The following is an 11,355-nucleotide window of genomic DNA, read 5'->3' on the forward strand; positions in this document are numbered from 1 at the left end:
TGCTTATCTGCGCATATCTCCAGCTCTGCATATTCCCCCCTCCCTCCTCCATATGTTAATCCGGTGTAACCCAACCTCTTCCTAATATATTCGTGATGTAATCTGTGTAACCCAACCTCTTCTTAATGTATTCATGATGTAACTGGGATGTATTTTGCACTGTATTCTGGGACATGGAGGGAAATTTCAAAAGTTCATGTCACCCCTTTCTCGCTGTTCAATCTCGCCTTGAACCTGTTGCGCAATAAACTCGGATCTCCTGCAACTTGCTCCTGTCTCCGGCTGAGCTCATTTTCTTCCGCAGGGACCCGCGGACTTAGTCCGACGAGCTGGGTGGCAGAGTAACCCCGCACCCAGATTTTACCGTAACACCATAGTTTGCTGTGGTCGACACAGTCAAAGGCTTTTGCATAGTCAATGAAGCAGAAGTAGATATCTTTCTGGAACTCTCTAGCTTTCTCCATAATCCAGTGCATGTTTGCAATTTGGTCTCTGGTTCCTCTGCCCCTTCAAAATCCAGCTTGCACTTTGGGAGTTCTCGGTCCACATACTGCTTAAGCTAGCAGTGGCCTACTCTGCAGGGTGTTGTGAACCATCCTGTCTCAGCTACATCCTGCTGATCTGCAACAAACTTAGTCAGTCTCTAAGGTGCTACTCGTCTCCCTGCTTATTTAACTTATATGCAGAATTCATCATGTGAAAAGCTGGGCTGGATGAATCCCAAGCCGGAATTAAGATTGCCGGAAGAAATATCAACAACCTCAGATATGCACATGACACAACCTGGATGGCAGAAAGTGAGGAGGAATTAAAGAACCTTTTAATGAGGGTGAAAGAGGAGAGTTCCAAATATGGTCTGAAGCTCAACATCAAAAAAACGAAGATCATGGCCACTGGTCCCATCACCTCCTGGCAAATAGACAGGGAAGAAATGGAGGCAGTGAGAGATTTGACTTTCTTGGGCTCCATGATCACTGCAGATGGTGACAGCAGTCACGAAATTAAAAGACGCCTGCTACTTGGGAGAAAAGCAATGACAAACCTAGACAGCATCTTAAAAAGCAGAGACATCACCTTGCTGACCAAGGTCCATATAGTTAAAGTTATGGTTTTCCCAGTAGTGATGTATGGAAGTGAGAGCTGGACCATAAAGAAGGCTGATTGCCAAAGAATTGATGCTTTTGAATTCTGGTGCTGGAGGAGATCCTTGAGAGTCCCATGGGCTGCAAGAAGATCAAACCTATCCATTGTGAAGGAAATCAGCCCTGAGTGCTCACTGGAAGGACAGATCCTGAAGCTGAGGCTCCAAGACTTTGGCCACCTCATGAGAAGAGAAGACTCCCTGGAAAAGACCCTGATGTTGGGAAAGATGGAGGGCACAAGGAGAAGGGGACGACAGAGGACGAGATGGTTGGACAGTGTTCTCGAAGCTACCAACATAAGTTTGACCAAACTGCGGGAGGCAGTGGAAGACAGGAGTGCCTGGCGTGCTCTGGTCCATGGGGCCATGTTGAGTCGGACATGACTAAATGACTGAACAACAACAAGGTGCTACTGGACATTTTTTTAATTTATTGCAACATGCAGGTTAAGGATTGGGTTGATATTGTGGGGCAGTTTTTCTTCTGCAATCGGTGCTGTCTGTAGGCATTTTTTCTCAAAACCTGCCAGTTATCAAGTGTTGGTTGCCTTGGTGACCTTTTGGTAAAAATTCAAGGCCCCCCATCCCAGCTAAAGGGGAAAAAATATACCCCGACCCTGGAAGATCTTCACATCTTAGTTCTGGATGATTTAAAATCAAGCCTCTGTTATTCTTGCTGAGATGGAGTTATTTCTCCTCTGAACTGTTTAACAGACAGGGTTTGTTGGGCTTCACGTCAGACACCCTTGGGAAATGACTTTTAAACAGCCTTTGGGAATAGTCCCAGCAAAGTCTTGGTTTCAAAGTTCCCTTCAAGTGGATCAATTTAACATCGATGGCAGGAGAATTATTTCCTCTGGGGGCAAAAGTGAACTTTAAAAGCTCAGCAGACAAATGAGAGGTCCCCGCCCCGAGGAACTTACAGTCTGGAATTTGACATCGAGGAAGGAAGAACAAGGTGGTGGCTGAATGCTAGCAAAGGTAGGATTGTTAATGGGCTTCCATTCTGAAGCCATTCTTGCTTTTAAAACGGTTGCTTCGATTTATATTTTTTTAAGACGAGTAAGAATTCAAGGAGTCAGCAGATCAAATAATCAGCATGGCTTTGTTTAGCCAGCAGGAGGCGCCAAACTGCCAGAAAATCCCTGGTGTGTCAGAAACGAGGGAAGATTCACTTCTCTGCATGCGAGAAGGTGCAAAACTCCAAATCACACACTGGGCCAATTTCACAGCTGACTCAAGAGGCTTGCATTGCTGACTCAAGAGGCTTGCATTGCTACACGCACAACACATTTTTCTTTCTGTGTTCTCCGCCTCCTCCAATTATTATTATTTAATTAATTATTAATAATATTTTCCTTGTCTTTATTATGTGTTTTGTGTTTTTATCTTCTATTTTTATGAACCGTCCTAAGATCAGATGAAATGTGGTATATAAGTTAAATAATAATAATAATAATAATATATTTTACTGTTATTATTGTTATGGTTTCGCCTTTCCCCCAGAAACGGGACTCGAGGAATCTCACAAAGAAAGAGTTTTGTAAACGTCTATCACGTTGTCTTTTCTCTAAAATGTCCTGAGATCTGCAGGGGATTTGCTCCATCCCCTCGATTGTTTTGACTGCCCTTATCGGAACCTTTTCCACCGCTACGATATCCTTTTGGAGGTGAGGCATCCAGAACGGTGCACAGATTTCCAAATGAGGCTGCGCCACCAAACCCTTCAACATTCCTCAGGTGAAAATTGGGGCATTTTTCACTCCTCCTCAGCTGACCCTCCTTGTCCCCCTTTTAATTCATTCATTATTATTTTTCAAAATATAGTCCGGCATCCCACAAGGTCTGAAAGGCGGTGGACCAGTCCGTGGCTGAAAAAGGTTGCTGACCCCTGGTTTAAAGTCTTTATTGGCTTTGTAGCAGATGGTGGAGAGTGGGCAAAGAGAAGCAGCTGGTGCCACCGAGGGCCAGCCCCGTGTGACACGCCGGCTCTGAGGGGCCGGCAGAGGGCAGGGCTGTCCTGGACAGGCAGGAAGGAGGAGCGGAGCCAAGAGCAAAGAGTTTTGATTTAAAAGGGGGGAGAGGCTTTGTGCATCCCCGTCTCATCTTCCCCCTTCCTAAAAATTATGTATCAGTGTGGATTTTCTTTTTTGTAAATCTACCAAACAGGAAAAATAAAATAAAATCAGGATTAAGGGGTTTTCTCAGGGTGGAGCGTGAGTGCGCTGAGTCCCGTTGGTGTAGAGGGAGGGACAAAGTTAACTTTTCTATGCCCCATAAATAACTCAGAGATGCATTATAAATAAAAGCACACATTCTACTCATGTAAAAATCTGCGGGCCGGACTGAGAAGGTGATTGGGCCGTATCCGGCCCATGGGCCTTAGGTTACCTACCCCTGCTTTAAACCTATAAAGCCTTAAATGGTTCAGGACTGCCATACCTCAAGGACCGCCTCTCTCCATGTGAACAAACCCAGACCCTGAGATCATCTTCTGAGGCCCTCCTTCGTGTGCCTCCTCCTTGAGAGGGTGGCAACTCGAGAACAGGGCCTTCTCTGCAGTGGCTCCCTGCTTGTCGGATGCTCTCCTTAGGGATGTTTGCCTGGCGCCTTCATTACACACCTTTAGGCACCCGGCAAAAACATTCCTCTTTAACTGGGCCTTTGGCTGATTTGATTGACATCCTATGCCCTTTTAAAATGTGTTTGGGGGATGTTATTGGGTTGCTCTTGTTGTTATTCTGATTATGTACTTTTGGTTTTATATTCTGATTTTATCCTGCAAACTGCTCTGGGACTTGTGGGTATAAAGGAAAAGGTAAAGGGGCCCCTGACCATTAGGTCCAGTCGTGGCCGACTCTGGGGTTGCGGCGCTCATCTCGCTTTATTGGCCGAGGGAGCCAGCATACAGCTTTCGGGTCATGTGGCCAGCATGACTAAGCCGCTTCTGGCGAACCAGAGCAGTGCACGGAAACGCCGTTTACCTTTAAATAGTGGTACCTATTTATCTACTTGCACTTTGCCGTGCTTTTGAACTGCTAGGTTGGCAGGAGCAGGGACCGAGCAACGGGAGCTCACCCCTTCGCGGGGATTCGAACCGCCCACTTTCTGATCGGCAAGTCCTAGGCTCTGTGGTTTAACCCACAGCGCCACCCAGGTATAGGGCGGTATAATAATAATAATAATAATAATAATAATAATAATAATGCCCAAGGGAAGAGACTGATAGTGGCAGCCATGGAGAGGCCATGGGATGCTCTCTTGCAGCTGCTCAGGACAATTGCTGGCCCCTTCTCCTTCCCCCGGTGGGGAAAACGGGGGCATTTTGGGATCAGATCAGAAGCCAAGATAGTTTTCATAATTACAAGACTGTCCCTGGAAAATTGGGACACTTGGAGTGCATGCACGACAGGTTTGTACAACAGCATTATGATACTGACCGTTTTATTTCCACTTCCTTTCCTAAGGGTCCCTAGCAAACAGTTTCAGACAGCTAACTAGCTGCAGCGGTTTCCAAGAGAGAGAGAGAGAGACAGACAGACAGACAGACAGACAGACAGACAGACAAAAGCACCACACGGTTTCTCTCTGCAGGGCTGAGGTCGGAAAGTCCAGTTCACTTCCACTCACTGAAAAAGGAGGAAGCAGGAAAAGTAAAACCTAGCAGCGGCGACGTGTGCGCTGGGGTGACCCCTCTGTGACCCCCGAGAATTAAACCAGGTCTCCCTTGACTGAGCTTCACTGTTGCAATCCATCAGCTCTGGCATCCTGTGAAAAGACAGCGCGAAAGCAATTAACAAGCCTGCAAAGCGGGCAGAGGCTGAGACAAGGGGCTCAACGCCACATGAGAGGGTGGGCGCGTCGCTTATGACCAACACACTGGCAGCCTGCGAGGCAGCTTGATCAGCCATCCATCTCAGTCGTCTTTCTTTTTTTAAATTTAAATTATTTTTTATTATTAAAATAATTCAGCATTAATACATACATATTACGAACATACAAACAAACATGCATTTCATACAATCCTTAAAAATATTCATACATACCCACACTCATTCCCACACAGACTTCCTTTTCCCACCATCACCCCTCACCCCACCTTTTTGTTAGACTTCCAATCTACTCAATTGCAATTTCTTTCCACTTCTATTACTTTCTTTCACACACTTTTAAACCAACTTTTCTACTTCTTTTTCTGTTACACATTGTTGTCCATCTTATTTAGTATTTCAGTATTTATAACAGAACTTGTTTATTCGAATAGGAGTTCTGATTTTTCAATATGATTTTGCAAGTATCCTTTAAACACCTTCCAGTCCTTGTCTATCTTCTCTTTTGAGATCCTTCCAATTTCTCCCATTGTTTTGGATATATTGTAATACTCCAATAATTTGGCAAGCCACTCTGTTTTTGTCGGTATTATACCACTTTTCCAATTTTTCGCAATCAATAGCCTTGCGGATACTGTTGCGTATAAATATAACGTCTTCCTCCTTTAGACTTCCTGGTACCATTCCCAATAGGAAACCTTCTGGTGTTTTCCTAAATGAATATCTGGACATTTTTTTTTTTCATTTCATTATATATTGTTTCCCAAAATTGTTTGATGTTTAAACAATTCCACCATATAATGCATCTCGGTCGTCTTTCAAACCGCTGACTTTTGGGAGCCTTTGCCTACCTCGAAGGGCCGTGGATCAGAGGCAGAGCATCCATTTCACACACAGAAGGTCCCGGGTTTGATTCCCGACAGCACCTCCAGGACCAATGCTCTCGACTCAGGATCCATCAGTTTCCTTTGTAGTGATTGTTTTTAACACTCAATTGGAAGCCGCCCAGAGTGGCTGGGAAAACTCAGCCAGATGGGCGGGGTATAAATAACAAATTATTATTATATTATTATTCTAAATTGCAAAGGGGGTGCATTTCCAGGGGGTGGCAGCTGAGGGGAGGGACTCAGGCTGCACCAAATCGAAATCTGTTCCACAGCCATAGCTATTTCATTCAATTTTGCTTTATAATAATAATAAATTTTATTTATTCCCCGGCCAGAGCTGGGCTCAGGGCAGCTAGCACCAGTAAAATTACAGTAAAAACATAATAGGGGAAAAAACAAAACCAATTTAAAATACAGGTTAAAATGCAATTTAAAATGCAGCCTCATTTTAAAAGTAGCCCATAGATCAAAACCATAAGGGGAGGGAAACATAAGGGTCAGACTGAGTCCAAACCAAAGGCCAGGTGGAACAGCTCAATTAAAGTTTTAATGGATGCAGGAGGCAGTGTGGTGCAGTGGTTAGAGTGTTGGACTAGCACCTGGGAGGCTGGGGTTCAAATCCCCGCTTGGGGCTTTTGAGAAGCAGCAGAGGGAACTGGGTATGCGTAGTCTGGGGAAGAGAAGGCTGAGAAGTAATATGATAGCCCCCAAATCTGAAGGGCTGCCCCATGGAAGTTAAAGCAAGGAGATTGCAAATGAGAAAGGTGATTCTGACTAAGCATTCGGAAGAACTTCCTGATGGAAAGAAAAATAGAACCATAGAATTGGAAGGGACCACAAGGGTCATCTAGTCCAACCCCCTGGATTACAGGAATATTTTGCCCAACACAGCGCTTGAATAAATGACCCTGAGATTAAGAGTCTTGTGCTTTACCAACTGGGCTGAAGATAATAATAATAATAATAATAATAATAATAATAATAATAGTAATAATTTTATTTATATCCTGCCCTCCCCAGCCAAAGCCGGGCTCAGAGCGGCTAACAACAATAAAAGTAACACAGCATTCTAAAATCAATTCAAAATCAAATGAATGGCAACCATTGGGCTAGAGTTCTGTGAGGATTACCAAAGGAGGAGGTCAGACTGTGCCTTGGCCAAAGGCCTGGTGGAACAGCTCTGTCTTGCAGGCCCTGCGGAAAGATGTCAAGTCCCGCAGGGCCCTAGTCTCTTGTGACAGAGCGTTCCACCAGATCGGGGCCACGGCCGAAAGGGCCCTGGCTCTGGTTGAGGCCAGCCTAACCTCTCTGTGGCCCGGGACCTCTAAATTATGGTTATTCATGGACCTTAAGGTCCTCTGTGGGACATACCAGGAGAGGCGGTCCCGTAGGTACGAGGTTCCTAGGCTGTATAGGGCCTTAAAGGTTAAAACCAGCACCTTAGACCCGATCCTGTACTCCACCAGGAGCCAGTGGAGCTGGTATAGTACCGGATGAATGTGATCCTGCAGTGAGGACCCGGTAAGGAACCTCGCCGCAGCATTCTGCACCCGCTAGTGTTTCTGGGTCAGTCTCAAGGGCAGCCCCACGCAGAGCGAGTTACAATAATCCAGTCTGTTCGCTAGTGGAACAGACTCCCTCAGAAGGTGGTAGGCACCCCTTCTTCAGAAGTTTGTAAGCAGAGGTTGGCTGGCCACCTATCATGAAGGCTTTAGTTGAGATTCCTGCACTGCTGTGGGTTGGACTAGATCATCCCATCATGTACCTTCCACCTCTGAAATTCTGTAATTCTATGAGTGTGGACGATACTTGGTAGGCCAATGTTTTGACTCAGCGTATGGTTTTCCCAGCAGTGATGTATGGAAGTGAGAGCTGGATCATAAAGAAGGCTGATCGCCGAAGAATTGATGCTTTTGAATTCTGGTGCTGGAGGAGACTCTGGAGAGTCCCATGGACTGCAAGAAGATCAAACCTCTCCATTCTGAAGGAAATCAGCCCTGAGTGCTCACTGGCAGGACAGATCCTGAAGCTGAGGCTCCAAGACTTTGGCCACCTCATGAGAAGAGAAGACTCCCTGGAAAAGACCCTGAAGTTAGCAAAGACAGAGGGCACAAGGAGAAAGGGACGACAGAGGACGAGATGGCTGGACGGTGTTCTCAAAGCTACCAGCATGAGTTTGACCAAACTGCGGGAGGCAGTGGAAGACAGGAGTGCCTGGCATGCTCTGGTCCTTGGGGTCACGAAGAGGCAGACACGACTAAACGACTAAACAACAACAACAAGCCAGCTTCCTGTGTTTCTTTTAGAAGTCGCCATGTACACCACTACTTTACATATCCTTCAACAAACTGCCTTTGCCTGCATGGTAGAAGCCAAGAGACCACCTGTGCTATGGTGCAATCCTGCCACCTTGGGCCTAGTCTGGCTTGCAATCCCATCCCGTTATCTGCTGAGCCCAAGACTCTTTGCAGAGCGAAAGCGAGAGGTGTGCACGTTGCATTCTGTTGGCCGGGCGTTCGAAACGTCACTCCGTTTCCCCTCCGTGCCAATGGCCTTATCGGTTTACGGCTAATTACTCATGGCACTGAGGTGCTAAGCAGAGCAGCCGGTGGGGAAAGGGAGGAACTGATGCAATTGCTGTACCCTTTTGCGTGGGGCTCAATCAGGTACGTGCTGCGACAAAACGTATTCCCAAGATCCCCCGCGACTTCAGCAGAGGACTAATTGTTCAGCATTCATCTTGACTTATCATGGAATCATAGAATCACAAAACCTCAGAGTTGCAAGGGATCCTAAGGGTCATCTAGTCCAACCCCCTGCAATGCAGAAATCGCAACCAAAGAATCCCTAACTGATGGCCAACCAACCAATGGCTCAGAATTGCAACATCTCAAGGACTGCCTCTCCCCATATGAACAAACCCGGGGCCTGCGATCATCCTCTGAGGCCCTTTTTCGTGTGCCTTCTCTGTGAGAGGTCCAGAGGGTGGCAACACGAGAAAGGGCCTTTTCTGCACTGGCTCCCCATTTGTGGGATGCTCTCCCCAGGGAGGCTCGCCTGGCGCCTTCATTATACATCTTTAGGCTCCAGGCGAAAACATTCCTCTCAGGGCTTTTTTTAAAGAAAAAAGGGTGCCGGTACTCTCTGTGAAGTTGTTATAGTAAGCGTCGCACTTTTAACATTTGGAAAAAAGGTGCTAGTACTGGACACTCCTGGTTCTTCTTCAACCAGGCCTTTGGCTGATTAATATTCTGTGGCCTTTTAAATGTGTTGTATGTGGGGTGTGTATTGTTTTGTTTATGTTCTAACTATTCATTTGTGCTTCTACCCTATATTTTTATTAAAAAAGGTAAAAGTACCCCTGGACACTTAAGTCCAATCAAAGGCAACTATGGGGTGTGGCGTTCATTTCGCTTTCAGGCCGAGGGAGCCAGCGTTTGTCCATAGACAGCTTTCCTTGGTCATGTGGCCAGCATGACTAAACTGCTTCTGGTGCAACGGGACACTATGACGGAAACCAGAGCACACGGAAATGCCATCTACCTTCTTGCCGCAGTGGTACCTCTTTATCTACTTGCACTTTGAGGTGCTTTCAAACTGCTAGTTTGGCAGGGGCTGGGACAGAGCAACAGGAGCTCATCCCGTCGTGGGGATTCGAACCGCCGACCTTCTGATCGGCAAGCCCAAGAGGCTCAGTGGTTAAAAAATACTAATTGTGCATTCCAATAATTAAAATCACTTGAACAACAACAACAAAACGGCACTCTGTTAATTGCATCATAACCTTCGTTCACAGCATCAGTAGTTCTCTCCATTCTTTTTAAAAAAATGGATGCGAAAGGGGCAGTTCAGTCATTCAAACTTTATCCAACCTCTTTGCATCTTACGAAGTTAAAACAGCTAAAATAAGTAAAATAAGAAGGCAATGCTTGTGGAATGTACAGTGCATAATTTGGAAGGGCCGGTTTCATTACGATTCACCCGCTTGCTTCTCTTGTTCAATTGTTTCTTTTGAAGGCAGTGGGTTTTTCTCTTGCATTGCCGTCTTCTTCAACTTAGACTTGTCGAATTTCAGCCATATCTGGTTTGTCAGACATATCTGCCGATTGATCAGTGATGCACTCTCTTCAGGTACAATTCCGCTCTTTGCATCATTTGCTCTGGACCGTCGTATCAGGCTCAGTGGTTTAGACCACAGCGCCACCCGTGTCCCTAATATTTTTATTATTAGGATGGGGGAGGAGAAGGAGTAAAGAGAAAGGATTAAGGGGTGGTCGCCAACGATCCTCTTCCACCAGCAGAGATTTCTGCATGTGGACTGGAGCTCCCAATTCCTCTCCTCTGCACCCCCAGCCCTCAAAATCCACCTTGGAGGGCTGGTGGAGCCACTGGGGCACATTTGGTGTGTGTGTACAGGGGAGAGGATAGCAAACCTGTTGCAGAGCATTGAATACAGTGGTACCGCGGGTTAAGAACTTAATTCGTTCCGGAGGTCCGTTCTTAACCTGAAGCACCACTTTAGCTAAAGGGGTCTCCCGCTGCCGCCGCACCGCTGCTGCACAATTTCTGTTCTCATCCTAAAGCAAAGTTCTTAACCCGAGGTACTATTTCTGGGTTAGTGGAGTCTGTAACCTGAAGCGTCTGTAACCCAAGGTACCACTGTACAACCCTTTGCAAGTGGTGCTATGGACTTGGAGTTGAGTGTGAACCATCTTTCCAGGAACCGCCAGCAAGACCTCAGTGACTCTGGCTGTAAAAGATCCAGGAGGGCCTTCTTGGTGGTGGCACCCACCCTGTGGAACACCCTCCCACCAGGTGTCAAAGAGAACAACTACCAGACTTTTAGAAGACATCTGAAGGCAGCCCTGTTAGGGAAGCTTTTAATGTTTAATAGACTATTGTATTTTAATCTGTTGGAAGCCGCCCAGAGTGGCTGGGGAAACCCAATAAATTATTATTATTATTATTATTATTATTATTATTATTATTATTAAGAGCATCGGAAGTGGTCTGGCAAGAATTTTGGACAGCTGCAGTTCCGTGTTAAACTGCTGCTTATAAGCAAATTTATCCACAAAGGTGGGAAGAAACTGATCCTTTCATACTTTTCCAACCTGCAATCTGCCCCCACAGGTGCTGTGGCCCAGAGAGCCGGTAAACCTTTGCTTACCAGCTGAAGGAGACAAAGGACAGGGCTTGCCATGCCCTCTGTGCAAGATTCCCAGAAGTCTCTGCTTTGCTGTTGTTGGGAAATGGATGTTGGACCTGACAGAGCTTAGGTCTAATCCAGCCAGGCTCTTCCTCTTAGGTTCTTAATTAGATTGATTGTTCCATGTCAACACAGCTGACACCTTCCCAGCGGGAACCAGCTGAGGCAGAGAAAAGGAAAGAAGTTTTTGGGGTTTTTTTCCTGAAGTGAGAAAGTTAGCCAGGAAATGTTGGGTTGAGCAGGATCAATGGCTCTTGCACCCGCTTTCCCTATCCTTCTGACTTCATA

At 46.1% G+C, this 11,355-nt stretch overlaps 1 pseudogene across 1 annotated transcript; it reads right to left on the reverse strand.

Annotated features, from left to right (window-relative positions):
- Positions 1-9,687: 9,687 nt before the first annotated feature.
- Positions 9,688-9,994, reverse strand: LOC308485099 (thymosin beta-4 pseudogene; annotated as a pseudogene). Its single transcript has one exon. The product of its transcript is annotated as a thymosin beta-4 pseudogene (transcript).
- Between the last annotated feature and the right edge of the window lie 1,361 nt (positions 9,995-11,355).

Source organism: Podarcis pityusensis (genome assembly GCF_964106645.2).
Source record: "Podarcis pityusensis genome assembly, chromosome: 9".
NCBI classification, from domain to species: Eukaryota; Metazoa; Chordata; class Lepidosauria; order Squamata; family Lacertidae; genus Podarcis; species Podarcis pityusensis.